The sequence below is a fragment of the Drosophila albomicans genome, unplaced genomic scaffold, assembly GCF_009650485.2.
Source record: "Drosophila albomicans strain 15112-1751.03 unplaced genomic scaffold, ASM965048v2 utg000301l_pilon, whole genome shotgun sequence".
Taxonomy (NCBI): Eukaryota; Metazoa; Arthropoda; class Insecta; order Diptera; family Drosophilidae; genus Drosophila; species Drosophila albomicans.
Window position 1 is genome coordinate 27,453 of NW_026263588.1, and position 24,086 is coordinate 51,538.

Below are 24,086 nucleotides of genomic sequence, written 5' to 3' on the forward strand. Positions count from 1 at the left end.
TCCTGGCCAATGTTGACCCTGGAGACCCACAGCACAACCTTTGGCAGGTCACTCGTCATATAAAACGACCTACCAAGAGAGTTGCTCTAGTCCAGCGTGCTAGTGGCCTGCTGCCGCACAGAGCAAGATCGAGCTGAAGCTTTTGCGGAGCACCTCAGCGAAGCCTTCAAGCCGATAATAAGATGCACCGACCTCATTTTACTAAGGTCTACCACCTAATGTATCTTTATGTTGCACTAATTTAATAATACAACATTAAAACTTCATTATTTTTAACTTTTTTAATCATATTGCCTTCTAAATGATTATATATTCATATATTATTTATATATGACTTATGCCGGCAAGACTCACTTCATATACATAGTCGTATATATATTATTGTGAAATTTTTCTCATATGACATGCCTGCTCGACATCACCACCCCTATATAGGTTTTGTGACACGTTTTCTACAACCAGCTCATTTTACTAAGGTCTACCACCTAATGTATCTTTATGTGGCACTAATTTAATAATACAACAGAAAAACTTCATTATTTTATTATCAATAATTTGTATTAAAGTACAATCGTAAATTGTTTAACATAAATGCATTGATTAAAATTTTTGTCAAAGTTGAAATCATATCTCAGTTCAATAAAAAATTCACCAAGTCCAAAAAAATGTTTTCTCAAGTTCAACTCGAATTCTTATCTCATTATATTAATAAACTGTATAAAATGCTATTAAAAAAGTTTTTCATTCAATTTTCACATGTTGAAATTTTTTGTCAATGTCGAACTCATAAATCGGTAGAACCTCATATCATATGGCTGCAGTTCAATAAAAAATTCACCAAGTCCAAAAAAAAATTTTCTCAAGTTAAATTCAAAATCTTGTCTCATTATATTAATAAACTGTATAAAATGCTATTTGACAAGTTTTTCATTCAATTTTCACATGTTGAAATTTTTTGTCAAAGTTGAACTCTTATCTCATGTCTTAATTTGCGCCACTAATATAATGCCGTCCTTTTGGCTACCAAATAAATATATATAACTAACGCATACTAAATAAATGCATATTTAAAATACACAAGTATATTTTGTACACATTAATATATTATTTATTTATAATATATTCATATATTATATAAATTTTCTTCTTATATGCGTAATTGTATAACATAATTAATAATAATTATGCATACAATTTTGCATATTTATATATATAAACATATATACATTTCCATATATGCATCATACATATAATATTTTTTATATATGCCTTAAACATATATATTTTATCGAATCGTCAAGCAAATGATAAGCTTCAGTGGATCGCAGTATGGTAGCTGCTTAACCACTTACAACACCTTGCCTGTTATAAAAGTCGTTTACAATTGATTCAAGGCTTTGTCATTGTATTAAATAATGTTTTAATATATAACTAGCGCGGCACCAGGTGATCGAAGATCCTCCCAATTTACTATGTTATATGTAACATTGGCATCACATTCATCGTCGTCTATTAAATGAATAATAAACTTTTGATGGTTTAGAAGCCATACAATGCAAATTGCCCCTTATTTATCATTGCAGTCCAGCACGGATACGACCTTAGAGGCGTTCAGGCATAATCCAACGGACGTAGCGTCATACCACTGCTCGCTCGAACAAGTATTGTGCCATTGGTCCGTACCTGCGGTTCCTCTCATACTACACAGGAATGCTGACGCAACAACGTTTTGTCATTAGTAGGGTAAAACTAACCTGTCTCACGACGGTCTAAACCCAGCTCACGTTCCCTTGCATGGGTGAACAATCCAACGCTTGGTGAATTTTGCTTCACAATGATAGGAAGAGCCGACTTCAAAGGATCAAAAAGAGACGTCGCTATGAACGCTTGGCCACCACAAGCCAGTTATCCCTATGGTAACTTTTCTGACACCTCTTGTTAAAAACTCTTTAAACCAAAAGGATCGATAGGCCGAGCTTTTGCTGTCCCTGTGTGTACTGAACACCGAGATCAAGTCAGCATTTGCCCTTTTGCTCTATGTGTGGTTTCTGTCCGCACTGAGCTGGCCTTGGGACACCTCCGTTATTATTTGAGAGATGTACCGCCCCAGTCAAACTCCCTACCTGGCAATGTTCTTGAATTGGGTCATACCTGAGTAATTGGAGTTATACCAAATTTTTAATTTAAGAATACATAAATGCACTCTCTCATTAATGAATTTGTTTGCGATTATATAACAAACTCGTGATACTTTGATCAAGAAGCTTTGCATCAAAAACCCAATACCATAAGATATAATAAATATATCCGTATAATGGCTAGGAAATGATACACGTTTCATTTAATCAAGTAAGTAAGGAAACAATAAGAGTAGTGGTATTTCATTGTCGATACTAACCGAAATTTAATATCTCCCACTTATTCTACTCCTCTTATGTCTCCTTACACTGCCAGATTAGAGTCAAGGTCAAAAGGGTCATCTTTCTCCGCTAATTATTCCAAGCCCGTTCCCTTGGCTGTGGTTTCGCTAGATAGTAGATAGGGACATGGAATTAGTAGATTAACGTGAGCACCTGCCATGTTGGCTCTATCTCACGGTGCCCAGCCCAGAGGATTCAATTTAAGCGTCGACCAGCGCCCCCGCGAAGCAGTTCACAGGTACACATTGAAGAGCCAACTGTTTGGATAAGCTCAACCTCCTGTATGGGGAGCGAGGCCCATATAAAACCTCTTCCGATCTATGGTATCACGGCAACCGGTTGTATTACGCAACTCCACGTCGAGCACTCCACTCTATCCGCATTTGGATGGTAAACCACAGCCACCACGATACTCCCCGAAGGGCCGAAACCAAATACCAGGACGGAAATAAGTCCGCGGGCACCTGGTTCCCGTGGTACCGGAAAAACCTCCGGTCAGGTTTCGTACTACCAAGGTACTACCAATTTTAACTCCAAACAGTTACGGGTTGGTGGCCCAGGTGGAAACATCAAGCATACAACATACATACGCTCCGATTCATTGCAACCCCACATTCATACATCCCGATTCACGCCTGCCTACCTAGCATTCCCATTCCTCTCACCTATACACATGCACGCATACACTATTCACACAATCATTCATTCCTGCCTCCAGGAACGCTCATCCGCCGTCTCGCAAATACAATGCGGGCAAACTCATTCAATTTACCTACACTAGTACTAGTGGAGAGTGATTGACCTACGTCAAACCCACCACCAGTCTGCCTAATCCCTAGCTCATCCATCACACGTATATCGCTATACAGTGGATATTCACACAACACATGCATGGCAGTCTTCGCTGCCAAACCGCAGCGGATTAAATCTGAAGGTGCTAAGCGGAACTTGCTTTACCGCCTCACATATAAACAGCCCATATTGGGCCCAATTCACACCACAAGTGCTCCACAAATTACCCCCAACACTTTCATTCGTTGTGGGAGTATATGCAAACTTCATCTCGATTGGATTGTGATCACTTGTACCTACCCCACCTAAAACACTCCTCTCAAAATGAAACACACGCATCGCTGCTTCATTCACAAGGGTGACGTCAATGTCACTTTTCCCGTTCGGACCATCAAAGGTATACCACACGCTGGGTTGATTAACGACCCGAACATCTTGGGACACGGCCCACTCGGCTAGCGTTTCACCCCGACTGTGGTTCTGATACCCAGACGAGTGTCTCGGCATCTTACTGAACCATACGGGGGACGACACATTCGCATCAATACCAAGGATGATCGGATCGCTACTCGCCAGTAGTAGTACCTCATCCATGTACGCGATATACGGCTCGAGGGGTTCCCCGAACGCGCAATACACACTCACAACTAAAACCCTGCCAAAATTGCCATTAAGGCACACACACACCCCCCAGTCGGTAGAACACATCAGAGTGCATTCAATACCAACATCATTCACCACCACCGCAGCCTTGGACCTGCTGTCAGTGAACACGCGCATGTGCGCGGGTATGCCACGTACGCAACCATCAGTTGCATACGGCTCCTGCAGCAGGGCCACTACACTGTCTCTCTCACACATCATATGGCCCACATCGCACATAACTGCATATGACCGCTGGCAGTTCAACTGAAGGACTTTGCTAGCCATATTAATGTCTAGCACAATCGCACTATATATCGGGCTTGCCAGAGACATCATAAGATGATCCGAAGGCTGCTCTTTAAATGCGCAATTCCGGCAGCTTAGTGCATTGGTGCACTTAGCCACCCGATGGCCCACAGCGCCGACAGACATCGTGCTTGGCCCTGCAGTCCGCTACCTTATGGTCAAAGCCCAGGCAACGGAAGCAGCTCAGAACCGGGTCGAAGTTCCTCAAGCGGAAAGAAAACCACTTGATATAGCAGCGGCCAACATCGAGCAGAGTTTGCATGGCCATGCCATCGCCCTCTAACACAACATTGACCGATGCTGACCCACTAGTCATAGGCCATGGCTTGCTCACCATACGGATGCCCTTCTTGAAGGCCTCAAGAGACATACTGTCCTTGAGGTTCATCTCGTAAAGATCACTCATGAACTCGTCAGGAGTAATCTGCGAGTGAACGTCCGTCACCACAATTTTAGGCCCCAGTTTAACATTCACACTCACTTTCGCGTTTCCTGCGATCACTTTCCGCTCTGCAAAGGATGGAGTGCGAATAATAGCACCACCATCCCGAAGAGGACGAACCTTGTGCACCCGTACACCCAGGGTTGGCCCTACCTCCTTCACCACCTGATCAACCACTTCTTTTGAGGTCTTCGCAGTCTTGCTGCGGACCACGAGGGACCATGTCTCTACTGGCTTGGGTTTCGGAGTCTCCGGGGTAGACGGCGTTGCCGACTTTGGACCGCCTTTTGGCAACTGGTGCACGCAGCGGAGCACCCCCCACTAACCGGCGCTGGCGCTCGGAAAGGGTCATTAGAGTGGCCGCTACTCGAATGAGTGCGAGCCTCCTCCAACCGTCCTCGGAGACGCTCATTTTCCGCCATCTGCGAAAACAGCAGCGTCTCCATTTCCGCTAGGTAGTCAACTACACTAACCAGCGCATTGCCTTGCATTCCGCAATCAGCAAATACGAGCGTGAGCACGTCCTTGCTGATCGCCTTCATTTTGTCTACTGGGCTTCCCTTGCGCATCTTTGGTCCTGGCTTGCTCAATGGAGCAACCAACGCCTCTGCTGCCTTTTCAGCCGCCCTAAACTCTTCAAGCATACTCCCCAATGAGCACATCGGGGTCGAATCTGCCGACACCAGATTCTCCTCAGCCACACTAAGCACGTTAGTAGCGGCGCTGACACCACCACTAGCGGCTCCCAGACAGATCCCCCCTTCCGCTTAACCTTCCCGTCAGCCACCGAAGGGAGGTCGTCCATCGACGCACCACTCCCCCAGCTCCAACGGCCGGCTTGCACGCTGGCATCCAAGACTTTTGTGCAAGTCTTAAAAACACACAACTGTACTCAGAAAGTAGGTCACACGAAATTAATCTGCTTTAAGAGCGCTTAAAACAAGCACACGCACGCACACACTCGCAACGACGCGCGACGATTTTCCCACGCTACTTACACGCACACAGCGAACGAGAAGCACAAAGCGCACACGCGAAAATTTACCGCTACTCGAAAGACAACAAATAACTGTTATCGCAAAAACACTACGAAATGCAGGCACCCCTCAGCACGTCTGTTCAGCTCAACAGTTGAAACCAGACTGAGTAGATAGGGACAGTAGGAATCTCGTTAATCCATTCATGCGCGTCACTAATTAGATGACGAGGCATTTGGCTATTTTTTTTTTGTTTTTCCGCAGTTTTCCCTTAAGAAGGTCATAGTTACTCCCGCCGTTGACCCGTGCTTACTTGAATTTCTTCACTTTGACATTCAGAGCACTGGGCAGAAATCACATTGTGTCAACACCCGCTAGGTCCATCACAATGCCTTGTTTTAATTAGACAGTCGGATTCCCCAAGTCCGTGCCAGTTCTGAATTGATTGTTAATTGATAATCGTTATAATTTAAAAGAACTAACTAGTTGCCCAACTAGTATTCTTAAAAATTTTACCAAGAAAGTTCCACAATTGGCTGCGTAACAAAACTATACGGGGAACAAGAAACTACCATAAATGATAGAAACTCTATTTACCCAGAACGAGCACATAAACCATGTTATTGCTTCTTTATGGTCGTTCCAGTTGCCAGGATGACCACGAGGCCTATATTTAATAACAAACGGATACTCAACAGGTTACGGAATTGGAACCGTATTCCCTTTCGTTCAAAATTATTCAAGTTTTTTAATTATGACAAAATATAAATTTTAGTTACTTTTGTTTACTTGAAAATTTTCGGCTTTCGCCTTGAACTTAGGACCGACTAACTCGTGATTAACCACTGTGCACACGAAACCCTTCTCCACTTCAGTCCTCCAAGGTCTCATTTGATTATTTGCTACTACCACCAAGATCTGTACCAATGACGGCTCCATGCAGGCTTACGCCAAACACTTCTAAGCACACCATTGTACCTTCCTACTCACTAAAGTTACAAAATTTATATTACAAGTAATATAAATCATCTACTTTAGCGGTAATGTATAGGTATACAACTTAAGCGCCATCCATTTTAAGGGCTATTTGCTTCGGCAGGTGAGTTGTTACACACTCCTTAGCGGATTTCGACTTCCATGATCACCGTCCTGCTGTTTTAAGCAACCAACGCCTTTCATGGTTTCTGAATGAGTTGTTAATTTGGGCACCACAACATTCCGTTTGGTTCATCCCACAGCGCCAGTTCTGCTTACCAAAAGTGGCCCACTGGGCACATTATATCATAACCTTAAACTTCATATCAAGAAAGTTAAGGTTCTTACCCATTTAAAGTTTGAATAAGTAAGATCGTTTCGACCCTAAGGCCTCTAATCATTCTCTTTACCAGATAAGATTATTTTATACAACAGTTAAATGCACCAGCTATCCTGAGGGAAACTTCGGAAGGAACCAGCTACTAGATGGTTCGATTGGTCTTTCGCCCCTATACTCAATTCTGACAATCGATTTGCACGTCAGAACTGTTTCGGTCTTCCATCAGGGTTTCCCCTGACTTCAAGTATCACCATCTTTCGGGTCACAGCATATAGCAAGGTACGCATAAAGCATATATAATATAATATTATTATACATAACTATATAGAACACCCCGGGATTGCGTTAATTAACTATAAATAGTTAAAAAACTAATCCCAATAATAGTCAAGTTAATTACGCTATTAGGTTTATATCCCAATAACTTGCACATATGTTAGACTCCTTGGTCCGTGTTTCAAGACGGGTCCCGAAGGTATCCTGAATCTTTCGCATTGTTAATCATACACGTGCTTATAATAAACATAAAAATCAATGATAATCATGCCATTATATAATTCCGAAAAATTAACGCACTGTACTCATATAATCTATCAGCACTTTATCTATTTTTGCAATTTATTTTATGTTAATTTTAATAAACTCTTATCAAAATTGTTTGATAAATTCCATACATGCTAATAAATTACAATGTCCTTATATGGTTTTCCATATGCACCAGAAATCGTCAAGGGTGGCAAATTTCGACACTCAACTCACACCCATAAATTTTTGAGTGCCGGTGCTACTTAGCACTCGCAAACCGAGTGAGAGATACACACTTATTCAAAATCATGCGAGTGCTGCGAGTATGAGTCATTGTCATACTCGGGCCTTTCTTGCACTTGCCTATTCGGCACCCGATCATTTTAGGCACTCGGCTTGTACACACTTGTGTCTTGCCGGTGGTTGTTCTTCGTGCAACCGATCATTTTAGACACTCATGACGAAATGGCTTGAGTCTTATGAGTGTCCGTTTAAATTCTGCTCAGACACTCGAGTGTTTGATCAGACACTCGAGTGTCTGAGCAAATACTCGGGTGTTTTTCCCCCACCCCTATTGATGCTTGTGTGTCGCGGCTCGCGGGTAGATTTTATGACTTTTGACTTCTTTGAATGATTTTTGGTGTTTTTTTACTTTGACAAATGGTCAAATAAAATATCAGGTGGTTTTTCCTGAAATTTATGCAAATTGCACAAATTTGCAAAATACCCTTTTGTAATTATATAGGCATTTACAATAGTGTTATAAACAGGTAATGAAATTTCTGATTTTCCGGTTATTGATGAATATAAAAAACCCAAGAACTCATAAAACAGGTAAAATTTCACTTTATAAAACCAGGATTTTCCAAAACTGATTAGTTGTATTTTTACTTGTTTTGTTTCTTATCAATATATAAAAATTCTTTAAAATTAAAATTTGATTTTTATTAATTATATAAGACATCAAATAAATACACTACACAAAGCCAAAAATAGTTTTCGAATTTAAATTTTCGAGAAATAAAATGAGTGCAAGAACAGCGCATCAGCAATAGCAAGAACAATACAAAAAGCCGACGGCAGTTCTTGCATCTCAACAAACATACATACAAACATACAAATGTATGTAGTACATACTATGTACATACATACAATCGTGCCGGTCCACTCATAATTTTTACCAAGTGTATCGGATACACTTACCCATAACCACCGGCACCGGCTTTACCCGAGTGCATAGAATCACCGATCGCAAATTGACGAATATGCCTCGGCACTTGCACAATAAGTGTCGGGCGTTTCTTGATACTTATACTCATGAGTATAAGCCTTTCGATACACTTATGCTCATGAGAATAAGCCTCATGAGTATGTGTATTTTTGGCTACTCACACTTATGAGTGCAAGTATATCGAAAAGGCACATGAGTAACCGGTGCACCGGTTGAGTGTGTGTAGCCGTGCCGTTCTCTGATATGCACACTATCGTTATAATATTGATTACAATTCTAATGATGAATTTTCCATAACGGATATTCAGGTTCATCGGGCTTAACCTCTAAGCAGTTTCACGTACTATTTAACTCTCTATTCAGAGTTCTTTTCAAATTTCCCTCACGGTACTTGTTTACTATCGGTCTCATGGTTATATTTAGTTTTAGATGGAGTTTACCACCCACTTAGTGCTGCACTATCAAGCAACACGACTCTTTGGAAACATCATCTAATAATCATTAACGTTATACGGGCCTGGCACCCTCTATGGGTAAATATCCTCATTTAAGAAGGACTTAAATCGTTAATTTCTCATACTAGAATATTGACGTTCCATACACTGCATCTCACATTTTCCATATAGAAAAAGTGACTTAGTGCTGAGCTGATTTCTTTTCGCTCGCCGATACTAAGAAAATCGTTGTTAGTTTCTTTTCCTCCCCTAATTAATATGCTTAATATGCTTAAATTCAGGTGGTAGTCCCATATGAGTTGAGGTTGTTTAATTACACTTATAGACAATTCTCTGCCTATTTTGAAATATACTATCTTTTTTTTGAAGGTCCATAATATTCAAAAAATTATTCTCTATACCATATTCGTTAATAAGAGGCAATTCTAGTTTATAAAATAATATATTTTATGCTAGACATTCCTCAGTATTATTTGAAATGAATAAAGAACATATAATTCTTCAAATTTCTCATGCAACAGAGTTTTAGTATATTCATTTATTAATTCATATTATGAATATCTTAAGCGACAACTTTTTAGATTCACACTTATATTATCCAACAATATACAATGTGCTTAAAATTCCGAAAAATTTTAAACAGCTTATTTAGCATAGTCTTACAACCCTCAACCATATGTAGTTCAAGCAGCACTAAAAAATTAATTAAAGTACATAACAGCATAGACTGCGATATGCGTTCAAAATGTCGATGTTCATGTGTCCTGCAGTTCACACGATGACGCACAGTTTGCTGCGTTCTTCATCGACCCAAGAGCCGAGTGATCCACCGCTCAGAGTGATACAATTTTTTTTTTATTTCATTACGTCAATAATATTTTTATTGAAAGAAATTAAAAATTCACCATTTTACTGGCATATATCAATTCCTTCAATAAAATTTTTTTCATACCTAAATAAATGTTGCGAAATGTCTTAGTTTTACATAATCGATAATAATAAGATATATGACAAGTATATTTTAGCTAAATTTCTTTATTATGATCAACATATGTAAAGCGTTAACCTGCAAACAGGTACAACATTGTTTTTCTTTAGGTGTTGCGAAGAAATGTATGCGCACAATACATTTTGCAATGCATGTACATATATTATGGTACATATACACGCAGTTTTTTATTTTATCCAAAACACATAAAACACTCTTAATACAGTATATAATAATAATAATACATAACAAACGGTTTTTAGCTAATTTAAATTATTATATGTTGCATAATTGTATCTCATATGATTGAATAAAATATTTATATTTATTAGTTACTTAATTAATTAAATATTGCAATTCCCTAAAAGAGAAAAACAAATTTAATTTATTAACGGTTAGATGCATTAAAACAATAATGATCCTTCCGCAGGTTCACCTACGGAAACCTTGTTACGACTCTTACTTCCTCTAAATAATCAAGTTCGGTCAACTTTTGCGAAACAACCGCAGCACACAAGGGGTCACAGTGATCACGTCCGAAGACCTCACTAAATAATTCAATCGGTAGTAGCGACGGGCGGTGTGCACAAAGGGCTGGGACGTAATCAATGCGAGTTAATGACTCACATTTACTGGGAATTCCAAGTTCATGTCAACAGTTTCAGTTCACAATCCCAAGCATGAAAGTGGTTCAGCGGTTTACCCGGACCTCTCGGTCTAGGAAATACACGTTGATACTTTCATTGTAGCGCGCGTGCAGCCCAGGACATCTAAGGGCATCACAGACCTGTTATTGCTCAATCTCATTATTGCTAGACGCAATTTGTCCATTTAAGAAGCTAGTGTCCTTATAATGGGACAAACCAACAGGTACGGCTCCACTTCTATAAACACATTCAAACACAATAAACATTTTACTGCCAACATGAATGAAGGCTATATAAGCTTCAACACCATAATCCTGAAGATATCTATTTAATATATTTGAGTCTCGTTCGTTATCGGAATTAACCAGACAAATCACTCCACGAACTAAGAACGGCCATGCACCACCACCCATAGATTCGAGAAAGAGCTATCAATCTGTCTTACACACTTATGTTCGGACCTGGTAAGTTTTCCCGTGTTGAGTCAAATTAAGCCGCAGGCTCCACTCCTGGTGGTGCCCTTCCATCAATTCTTTTAAGTTTCAGCTTTGCAACCATACTTCCCCCGGAGCCCAAAAGCTTTGGTTTCCCGGGAAGCGACTGAGAGAGCCATAAAAGTAGCTACACCCAATTGCTAGCTGGCATCGTTTATGGTTAGAACTAGGACGGTATCTGATCGCCTTCGAACCTCCAATTTTCGTTCTTGATTAATGAAAACATCTTTGGCAAATGCTTTCGCTTAAGTTAGTCTTACGACGGTCCAAGAATTTCACCTCTCGCGTCGTAATACTAATGCCCCCAAACTGCTTCTATTAATCATTACCTCTTGATCTGAAAACCAATGAAAGCAGAACAGAGGTCTTATTTCATTATCCCATGCACAGAATATTCAGGCATTTGAAGCCTGCTTTAAGCACTCTGTTCAAAGTAATTGTACCGGCCCACAATAACACTCGAGGAAGAGCACTAATGCAGGTTTTAAATAGGAGGAACATATAAAAAATACAAGTACCTAATTATATATAAGAACTCCACCGGTAATAGCATAAAGGTATAGTACTAACTACAATTGTAAGTTGCACTACCCGTATGAAGCTCAAGTTCAACTACTTTAACCGCAACACTTTAATATACGATATTGGAGCTGGAATTACCGCGGCTGCTGGCACCTAGACTTGCCCTCCAATAGGTCCTTGTTAAAGGATCTGAAGTGTACTAATTCCAATTACAGGGCCTCGGATATGAGTCCTGTATTGTTATTTTTCGTCACTACCTCCCCGTGCTGGGAGTAGGTAATTTACGCGCCTGCTGCCTTCCTTAGATGTGGTAGCCGTTTCTCAGGCTCCCTCTTCGGAATCAAACCCTGATTCCCCGTTACCCGTTGCAACCATGGTAGTCCTAGATACTACCATCAAAAGTTGATAGGGCAGACATTTGAAAGATCTGTCGTCGGTACGAGACCATACGATCTGCATGTTATCTAGAGTTCAACCAGTGTAACGATCTTGCGATCGCTTGGTTTTAGCCTAATAAAAGCACACGTTCCAGAAGGTCCGTGTTTCAATTGCATGTATTAGCTCTAGAATTACCACAGTTATCCAAGCAACTGTTAACGATCTAAGGAACCATAACTGATATAATGAGCCTTTTCGGTTTCACTATTCATTCGTGTGTACTTAGACATGCATGGCTTAATCTTTGAGACAAGCATATAACTACTGGCAGGATCAACCAGAATAATGTTCATTTCATTATGTAAATATATTTAAAATATAATTACATAAATCTTCAAATATGTAAAATACATGACAACTCACAAATATTTTTGAATAATAAACGATAATATTCAATAATTGTATATATATATGTTATACTTGACATGTACTATACGAATGTGGCCACAATTAGATAGCATTCACGTTCGCTAGTTATAATTCACAATTGTTTATATAAATATATATACTTATATATAAAATATATATGCATATAATCGTTCAAAAATATCATTTTATTTCAACTTACTAAATATATTATATCACACATGCATATTTATAATTTAAATTCAATTAATTGAATAAAAAATTATTTTATTTTTATGACAAATTGATAATTTTATCTAATTTTGCATTTACAATATTATATTAGTAAAAACCGTCCACAATAAATAATTTTTATAGTGTCTTAGAGGATTTTTCAATTATTCACAAAATATTAATTCTTTAAAGAAACATCGTCTTCTTTTGAAAAAGACATTTAATACATTATATGCTTATATAATATTAATAATTATATAAACATATAATTTTCTATATTTTTTTTATTTGGACGTTGACGTACTAACGGCAGTACCATCAAGTGGCCCAGCGATTCCAAGCACGGGCATGAACAGCATGCATTACACGAAAACCGCGAATAAATATTAAAGACGCTGGACAGCTAATTAAATTAGATTAAAAATATGATTAGAATATATGTATAATAAGATAAATAACAATTAAATACTCGATAAATAAGCTAATAATAAGGTTTTAAGCAAAGGAATAGATTTACTAGAGCAAACTACGTTATTGAGATTATTATAGTTCACACACAGAATACGGAAGGGATTATTGCAAGCAAAGTTAGTAGATCTACGTGAAATGAGAAGTGGAGGAAAATTCCTAGTGATCCTGACAGGAACTGCAAAACTAATTTGACTTAACAGCTCCACAGAGTCTATTTCACCATTAATTAGTCTCTGTATGAAAACAGCACCTTGCATAGTTCTACGGTCAGAAAGAGAAAGAAGGTTTAGTAATAAAAGTCTACTTCGATACGGTGGTAATCTAATATTAGGATTCCAATTTAAACTACGAAGAGCAAATAATAAGAATTGTTTCTGCACCAATTCAATCCTATCTTGATTATCCCTATACTGGGGATTCCAGACAAGAGATCCGTACTCAAGTATAGGACGAACCAGTGAGACGAACAACGTTTTAGTGATGTAGGGATCATTGAACTCTTTCGACCAGCGTTGTATAAATCCCAGAACACCCATGGCCCTATTTACAGCAGACAGAATATGTTTATTGAATTTTAGTTTTGCATCAAGCAGAACCTCTAAGTCATTCACACCTTCAATTCGCTCAAGAGGAGTATCATATAACATATAGTTATTTAACTGGGAAGAACCCCTACAAAAGGTCATAAACTTACACTTATGTTATTGCAGTTGAGATGTAACATATTTACTCTGCACCAAGATTCTAGACGATTAAGGTCATATTGTAACAGTGAGCTCGCAAGACTATCATTAAATGTCAGGCAAAGCTTAACGTCATCGGCGTACATAGGTACACGGGAATGCTCAATAACAGAAGGAAGATCATTTATGAACAAAGTTAACAAGAGAGGACCCAAATGACTGCCCTGGGGCACACCAGAAGTGACTTGGACACATTTAGATTCAAAATCATTATAATAAACATTCTGAATTCTGTTGGAAAGGTATGAGGATATCCACTCAATTAGTCTATGAGGAAACCCTAATGCATTAAGCTTATACAGTAAGAGGTGATGATTAACAGAGTCAAAAGCCTTACTAAAATCGCTGTAAATGAAATCCGTTTGCATTTTATTCTCGAATCCTTGAATTACAATAGAAGAGAACTCCAATAAGTTCGTAGAAGTGGATCTAGACTTCACAAACCCATGTTGGTAAGGTGAAATTATAGATTTACACAGATGTTGCAGTTGAGAAGTTATAATTTTTTCAAATGCTTTCGGAATCGCAGACAATTTAGATATACCGCGATAATTTTGAACTTTAGATTTACTCCCTTTTTTAGGATAGGTATAATGTATGATTTTTTCCAGATTTTAGGAAAAGAACATGAGTTAACGGATAATTCAAACAATTTAAAAAGCGGTTTACAGATACTACCAGCACAATACCTTAGCACACAACTAGGTACTCCATCCGGACCCGCCGTAAAAACAGGTTTTATAGCCAATAGTTCCGTTAAAATAGAGCTTTCAGTAATTAAAGGACCAAAAATACAATTAGATGAATTTAACTAATAAGGATAAGAAAAGGAATTTTGAGAACTTGGGACAGAATATGTCGTTTGGAAAAAGTCCGCAAATAAATCGGCAACATCATGACCATTAGATACCGTCATATTCTCCAAAGACATAAATGCTGGTGATGACGCGGATCTACGCTTCGAGTTAACGACTTGGAACATCCACTGGGACAGAAAGCTCGATTGGGGTAATCGACAGACGCGTATTGGCCTTTTTACGCTTCGGAGACTCGGTCAAGAGCTTCATACTCTTAAACCCAGAATCCAAGGCAGAAAAGCTATCGGAGAGGTTTTTAAAGCCCGCCAATATATCTTTAAAACCAGTTCGCGTCTGCCGTATAAACCCAGCAATATCGCGTTCAGAGTCCCTACAGTGTTCACAAGTCCATCTCAATCCTGACTTGACCGAAATCAAATCCACAATACGGCCATTAAAGCCAGCACATTTTTCATGTGCAACGTTGTCGCATAACCAGCAACAAACAAAACCCATTTTGGCACCAACTGGCACCCAGCATTTCTTGTTATAACAGACTAACATATTGCTAAAACAAAGATTATTAAACCAATTAAAAAATTTAAAAGAAGAAAAGAAATAAATCAAAATAGATAAATTAATTGCAAACTAATATGATCTGTACTTACGAAGAGCACAAAACACAGAGAGTATGCACAGTTCGAGCGAGACGCACGATAGAACGATAGGCAACTACAACACCAAGAGAGGGAGAGTTATTATTCTAAAGAGCGTTGAGAGCACAAAGCACAAGCTTTGAGAGTAAAGCGCGGGTCGAGCGAGACGCAAGATAGACGATAGCCAACAACAACACCAAGAGAGGGTGAGTTAACTATTGTAACAGCGTTGAGCGCAAAGAATAGCAAGTGAAAAAAGAAGAGCGCGAAAGTAAACAAAAATACAAAATCAAACTGCAGCGGCAATGAAAACAGAATTGTTTTGCTAACAAAGCAAAGCAATGTTTGACCACACAATTTGTTGTTATATTTTCAGAAAAATGATAATAATATAATAAATACAAGAAAGCACACATCGATTTAACGATCTGTAGTTAAACACAAGTGAGAGAGTAAAATTAATGTTAAATTAATTGTAAATAAATATGAAATTCAATGAAAAATCACAAAGTTTAAGAGGGAAGAAAAAAAACACGTCCGACTGCGACTGCGAGAGCGAGCGAATTGATATCGGATGAGACCATGTATAGGTTTTGAACTGAACAGACGTGTGTGCTCCGTGTGAGAACCATAAAATCCTGCAAAAACACTACCGACAGAGACGGAATTTAGAGTTTCCTGCGTGGGAGCATAAATGCAACAAAGTGCGAATATTTCAGTGACAGTGACACTCTTAATATTGTGAAAAATCGAGTTTTTCCAAGTGCAAAAATAACCACGTGTGTGGAAAATTTGCAAGCTTTTGAAGCTATCGAGCTTTTAAAGCTTGATCACAGCTGTTCGAACTTTACCCAAGTCATGAGCCGCTGCGTGAAAAAGTTCCAAGCTTATAAAACTTTAAAGCTAAAAGCTCTGTGCTGTTTAGCAAAGTCGCAAACATCACCCAAGACACGAACCATCGAAATAGCAAAAACATCAACGCTATCCAAGTCACAAACCATCGATATAGCAAGGACACAAACGCCACCCAAATCGCGAAACATTGAAAGCATAATCGGAGTTCTGAACCTTCAAAAGATTACTAAAGACAAGAACCTCTTCAAACATTGGAAAGCTTGGCGCGAATCTCGAACTCGTTCAAAATTCGAATTCGCATCAGTTTTTCACCATGAACTGGCAAGCCCCCGTTCCCCCAAAACCAAGCCACCTAAAAAGAAGGCCAACATTAAATATAAAAATACTGACTCCAGCGACTCCGAGCCTGGAGAAATAAAGCGCAAGAATGCCAAAAAAAAGCCGTTAAGGAGGACAAGGTCAGCACCAGCGAGGCAGCCAAAGCTGCATTAATGGCCAGACTTAAAAATAACTCATTCGAAATCCTATCTGAGGACGATGATGAAACGGATTCTAGTGATGATTACGAAGAGACACCAGCTTCTCCTAAGACATTAAAAAAGGATGACCAAGAGGAAAAAGCACCCAAGGAGATCAAGCCACCGCCAATCTTCATCCCTGATGTAACCAGCATCAAGGACCTATCTAAAGCCATATCTGGCGCCTTAGGCAAAGAGGTAGAGGTCACATACAAAGCCAGCCAGAATAACTCCATTCGAAAAATGGAAAAATAGCCGGGTGGTCATCAAAGGCCTCCACCACTCGACCGATTTGGAAGACATCAAAGAGGGACTCGGCCGCCACGGGCACAAGGTCAGGGATCCGACTAAAAGGGGTACAAAGAAGCCTCTAAACATCTTCTTCATAAGTCTGGAGCCGGCCAAAAACAACAAGGAGGTGTACCAGATCAAACGGCTATGCAGCACCATGGTCACGGTTGAACCGCCGATCAAATTCAACGATGTCCCCCAATGCTGCCGCTGCCAGGCCTTTGGGCATACCCAAAGATACTGCCACCTCGAGCATCGTTGCGTCAAGTGTGGAGACGAGCACTCCACTGCTGAATGCAAAAAGAACGTCAGTGAACCGGCCTTCTGTCTTAACTGCGAAGGCCCACATGCGGCCTCATACAAAGGCTGTCCAGCTTACAAGAGAGCGAAGAGTGTTTTTGCCTCCAGGCAGGCAACCTCACGTAACCAGCCGCCCCACTTCAGCAAGATCGACCCCAACGCAAGCAGGATCGACCCAAATGTTAGCTACGCCAATACAGCAAGAAACGCTGCCCCACAAGATAACATCCTAAATCCCAACGCCAACTTAATCCCACCAAGCAATTCACTGGACGCGGCAATGGCCAGAATGGAGGCCATGTTTGAGCGCATGATGGAAAAGGTCATGAGTCAAATGACCCAAATGATTGCTACCGTTTGCAAATCATTATGCAAACGGGATTAAACATCACGATCTGGAGCGCTAACGGCCTGATTAAAAGCCGGCCAGAGGTGGAACACTTTATCCACACACACAACACAGACATACTCCTCATCTCCGAAACTCACTTCTCCAATAGATCATACCTCCGACTTCACGGGTATGATGTCATCCACGCTGACCACCCCAGCGGCAGAGCTCATGGCGGAGCGGCAATAATTATTAAAGCGGGCATAAAGTACAACGAGCTGAGTACCTTAGAGGAAGACTGAGTACAATGTGCCAAAGTCAATCTGCCCAGTCCACTTGGCGACCTTACAGTCGCCGCGACATTTTGATCTGCTGCTGAGTAGTCTGGGAAACAGCTTTCTAATTGGGGGCGATTTCAACGCGAGGCACCGATGGTGGGGATGCCGAGTCAGCAACCCTAAAGGAAGCGCACTACTTAGGTGCATCCAGCACAGAAGCATCGTATGCCACACCACAGGAGAGCCCACTTACTGGCCAACAGATCCGACCAAACTTCCCGACACCCTGGACATGGCCCTCTCCAAAGGATTTGATAGTGCCAAAGTCTTGTGCTCTTCTAACGCGGACCTTTTCTCCGACCATAGCGCAGTGGAACTGCGGTTGAACCTCCCTGAATTGAGAAAGGCTGCACATCCCAGGATGATCAAGAGGAGCACGAGACTGCAAGCCTACAAAGCCTGGCTAACGGAAAATGTCAACCCAGTGCGAGATCTTACCACCACAGAGCAAGTGGACAACGCCATCAACACATGCTTCCCCCATAACCCCAATTTCTCCCAGACTACCAACGAGGGTCCTACACCTCTGGTCTCCAGAGATTGCCTCGCTAGTAGCTGAGAAGAGACGGTTGCGACGAGTCTGGTTCCTATCCAGAAATCCAAGAGACAAAAGGGTATTTAACAGAGCCACAAAGCAGCTTAAGGATAAGCTCCTAAAGCTCAGGCAGAGCTCGTTCGAGGAGTTCCTGGCCAATGTTGACCCTGGAGACCCACAGCACAACCTTTGGCAGGTCACTCGTCATATAAAACGACCTACCAAGAGAGTTGCTCTAGTCCAGCGTGCTAGTGGCCTGCTGCCGCACAGAGCAAGATCGAGCTGAAGCTTTTGCGGAGCACCTCAGCGAAGCCTTCAAGCCGATAATAAGATGCACCGACCTCATTTTACTAAGGTCTACCACCTAATGTATATTTATGTTGCACTAATTTAATAATACAACATTAAAACTTCATTATTTTTAACTTTTTTAATCATATTGCCTCCTAAATGATTATATTCATATATTATTTATATATGACTTATGCCGGCAAGACTCACTTCATATACATAGTCGTATATATATTATTGTGAAATTTTTCTCATATGACATGCCTGCTCGACATCACCACCCCTATATAGGTTTTGTGACACGTTTTCTACAACCAGCTCATTTTACTAAGGTCTACCACCTAATGTATCTTTATGTGGCACTAATTTAATAATACAACAGAAAAACTTCATTATTTTATTATCAATAATTTGTATTAAAGTACAATCGTAAATTGTTTAACATAAATGCATTGATTAAAATTTTTGTCAAAGTTGAAATCATATCTCAGTTGTCAAAGTCCAAAAAAATGTTTTCTCAAGTTCAACTCGAATTCTTATCTCATTATATTAATAAACTGTATAAAATGCTATTAAAAAAGTTTTTCATTCAATTTTCACATGTTGAAATTTTTGTCAAAGTTGAACTCATATCTCGGTAGAACCTCATATCATATGGCTGGTTCAATAAAAAATTCACCAAGTCCGAAAAAAAATTTTTCTCAAGTTAAATTCAAAATCTTGTCTAATTATATTAATAAACTGTATAAAATGCTATTTAAAAAGTTTTTCATTCAATTTTCACATGTTGAAATTTTTTGTCAAAGTTGAACTCATATCTCATGTCTTAATTTGCGCCACTAATATGATGCCGTCCTTTTGGCTACCAAATAAATATATATAACTAACGCATACTAAATAAATGCATATTTAAAATACAAAAGTATATTTTGTACACATTAATATATTATTTATTTATATATACATATAATATATTCATATATTATATAAATTTTCTTCTTATATGCGTAATTGTATAACATAATTAATAATAATTATGCATACAATTTTGCATATTTATATATATAAACATATATACATTTCCATATATGCATCATACATATAATATTTTTTATATATGCCTTAAACATATATATTTTATCGAATCGTCAAGCAAATGATAAGCTTCAGTGGATCGCAGTATGGCAGCTGCTTAACCACTTTCAACACCTTGCCTGTTATAAAAGTCGTTTACAATTGATTCAAGGCTTTGTCATTGTATTAAATAATGTTTTAATATATAACTAGCGCGGCACCAGGTGATCGAAGATCCTCCCAATTTACTATGTTATATGTAACATTGGCATCACATCCATCGTCGTCTATTAAATGAATAATGAACTTTTAATGGTTTAGAAGCCATACAATGCAAATTGCCCCTTATTTATCATTGCAGTCCAGCACGGATACGACCTTAGAGGCGTTTAGGCATAATCCAACGGACGTAGCGTCATACCACTGTTCGCTCGAACAAGTATTGTGCCATTGGTCCGTACCTGCGGTTTCTCTCGTACTACACAGGAATGCTGACGCAACAACGTTTTGTCATTAGTAGGGTAAAACTAACCTGTCTCACGACGGTCTAAACCCAGCTCACGTTCCCTTGCATGGGTGAACAATCCAACGCTTGGTGAATTTTGCTTCACAATGATAGGAAGAGCCGACTTCAAAGGATCAAAAAGCGACGTCGCTATGAACGCTTGGCCGCCACAAGCCAGTTATCCCTATGGTAACTTTTCTGACACCTCTTGTTAAAAACTCTTTAAACCAAAAGGATCGATAGGCCGAGCTTTTGCTGTCCCTGTGTGTACTGAACACCGAGATCAAGTCAGCATTTGCCCTTTTGCTCTATGTGTGGTTTCTGTCCGCACTGAGCTGGCCTTGGGACACCTCCGTTATTATTTGAGAGATGTACCGCCCCAGTCAAACTCCCTACCTGGCAATGTCCTTGAGTTGGATCATATCTGAGTAATTGGAGTTATACCAAATTTTTAATTTAAGAATACTTAAATTAAATTAATTACACTCTCTCATTAATGAATTTGTTTGCGATTATATAACAAACTCGTGATACTTTGATCAAGAAGCTTGCATCAAAACCCAATACCAATAAGATATTATAAATATTTCCGTATAATGGCTAGGAAATGATACACGTTCCATTTAATCAAGTAAGTAAGGAAACAATAAGAGTAGTGGTATTTCATTGTCGATACTAAACCGAAATTTAATATCTCCCACTTATTCTACACCTCTTATGTCTCCTTACACTGCCAGATTAGAGTCAAGGTCAAAAGGGTCTTCTTTCCCCGCTAATTATTCCAAGCCCGTTCCCTTGGCTGTGGTTTCACTAGAACATGGAATTAGTAGATTAACGTGAGCACCTGCCATGTTGGCTCTATCTCACGGTGCCCAGCACAGAGGACTCAATTTAAGCGTCGATCAGCGCCCCCGCGAAGCAGTTCACAGGTACACATTGAAGAGCCAACTGTTTGGATAAGCTCAACCTCCTGTGTGGGGAGCGAGGCCCATCTAAAACCTCTTCCGATCTATGGTATCACGGCAACCGGTTGTATTACGCAACTCCACGTCGAGCACTCCACTCTATCCGCATTTGGATGGTAAACCACAGCCACCACGATACTCCCCGAAGGGCAGCAACCAAATACCAGGACGGACATATAATATGTTCGCGAGCACCTGGTTCCGGTGGTACCGGAAAAACCTCCGGTCAGGTTTCGTACCACAAAGGTACTACCAATTTTAACTCCAAACAGTTACGGGTTGGTGGACCAGGTGGAAACATCAAGCATACAACATACATACGCTCCGATTCATTGCAACCCCACATTCATACATCCCGATTCACGCCTGCTTACCTAGCATTCCCATTCCCCTCACCTATACACACGCAAGCATACACTATTCACACAATCATTCATTCCTGCCTCCAGGAACGGTCAATACCTGCAAAGCTTTCGCAGAAACAGTGCGGCACACAGGCAAACAACCTAAAAGAATCACACGCTTGCAAGCCTGCATTTTCTTTCTGCCCACCACAGTCTTTGCTGCCTCATACCACACAGACGACCCATATGCTGCACATGCAACAAATAGGCCGCTGTATATGGTACGTACAGCTCGTCTGCTGAGGCCCCAATCACTCCGCAAAATGCGAGGCACTTGTCCAACCACACTAAACAACCGCGCCCTGAGACCGGTGAGATGAGGAATAAAGCACATCCTCTCACCGAAAGTAATGCCAAGGTATCGAACCTCAGTCACAAACTGACTGGCAGACAATTTACCCTTGAGTAACATTGCCACCGTCTTATCAGCTGCCAAACCGACGCCGACACTGTCGCCCCAATCGCAAACAATGCGCAAGCACTTCCTAGCACCTGCCTCAATCTCGGAGCGCGGTTGCCCCTCAATCAATATGAGCAGATCATTCGCATACGCACAACACTTGCAGCGCAATTCGAGTTGCCGCAATAAGGAGTCAATCATTAGGTTCCATATAAATGGACCACAGATGGATCCTTGCGGACAGCCACGAACCACATCCACAGTGAAACTCTCACATTTCCCTATCGCTTTCGCATGCCTGCCAGAAAAGTAGCTCTTCCATAGAGCCACCTCTCGGCAGCCACACTCGCTCAATTTTCTCAACACACTTGCCCAGCTAAGGTGGTCAAATGAACCCCTAAAATCAACAAAAATGCCTTAGACGTATCTGGAGTTGCTGGACCCCACTGAGTCCTTGACATAGTTCCATACATCCTCCGTACATCTACCTCTAGTGAAGCCATATTGTCTTTCAGACATCTGGTCTTCAACTAACTCGAGCAGCCTTTCTACCATGACTCTTTCTAGCACTTTTCCAAGCACAGGAAGGAGACTGATATCCCGATAAGATCGAGTATTGCTCCTGATCTTATCTGGCGACTTCAAGAGCACTACCATCTTTGCACATTTCCATTCACTGGGAAAGTATCCCTCATTCACACACCTTTCATACAATGCATACATATACTCTGGAATCAAATTCCAAACACATTTACACATTTCCCCAGTGAAACCATCCATGCCGAGCGAATTTCTCGACTTTAACCTCTTAAAAGCCGCCCCCAATTCAGCTTCCCCGAGCGGTTCAACAAGTTGCTCCACATGTAGTGGAACCTCCTGTCTCTCCTCTCGCGGGAAGATCACATTCAACAAAGCATTCATACAATCCTTCCATGCCGTTAGCTGAAGGCCTCCGACACGACGCCAGGGATCATGCTTATTGCGATTCACAATTCACGCCATTCCGCCTCTTTCACACGTACAAGCATTTCCTCGTACTCATTCATACACCTACCATACTCTCGCCTTAGCTGAGCAGCGGCATTGGATATTCTCGCTCTTTGGAAACGTTTCCGCAGAGTTCGAAGTATCCTACGCTTAGCACTCAACTCACTCGTCCACCACTTAACACGCTTAAGATTCACCTTGCGGTGTCTCCGAAGCATGCTATCATTCACCCTCGTCATCCGTCTATTCACACACATGACCTGCTCGTCTGCACTCATAGCACTGAAGGTGCTAAGCGGAACTTGCGTTGCCGCCTCACATATAAACAGCCCATATTGGACCCAATTCACACCACAAGTGCTCCACGAATTACCCCCAACACTTTCATTCGTTGTGGGAGTATATGCAAACACAATCTCGATTGGATTGTGATCACTTATACCTACCCCACCTAAAACACTCCTCTCAAAATGAAACACACGCGTCGCTGCTTCATTCACAAGGGTGACGTCAATGTCACTTTTACCGGTCGGACCATCAAAGGTATACCACACGCTGGGTTGATTAACGACCCGAACATCTTGGAACACGGCCCCACTCGGCTAGCGTTTCACACCGACTGTGGTTCTGATACCCAGACGAGTGTCTCGGCATCTTACTGAACCATACGGGGGACGACGCATTCGCATCAATACCAAGGATGATCGGATCGCTACTCGCCAGTAGTAGTACCTCATCCATGTACGCGATATACGGCTCGAGGGGTTCCCCGAACGCGCAATACACACTCACAACTAAAACCCTGCCAAAATTGCCATTAAGGCACACACACACCCCCCAGTCGGTAGA

The 24,086-nt window shown here is 40.6% G+C and overlaps 2 pseudogenes; both read right to left on the reverse strand.

Moving 5' to 3' along the window:
• Positions 1-1,288: 1,288 nt before the first annotated feature.
• On the reverse strand, positions 1,289-9,416 carry LOC117577341 (large subunit ribosomal RNA; annotated as a pseudogene).
• A 380-nt stretch (positions 9,417-9,796) lies between these two features.
• On the reverse strand, positions 9,797-9,949 carry LOC117577367 (5.8S ribosomal RNA; annotated as a pseudogene).
• Between the last annotated feature and the right edge of the window lie 14,137 nt (positions 9,950-24,086).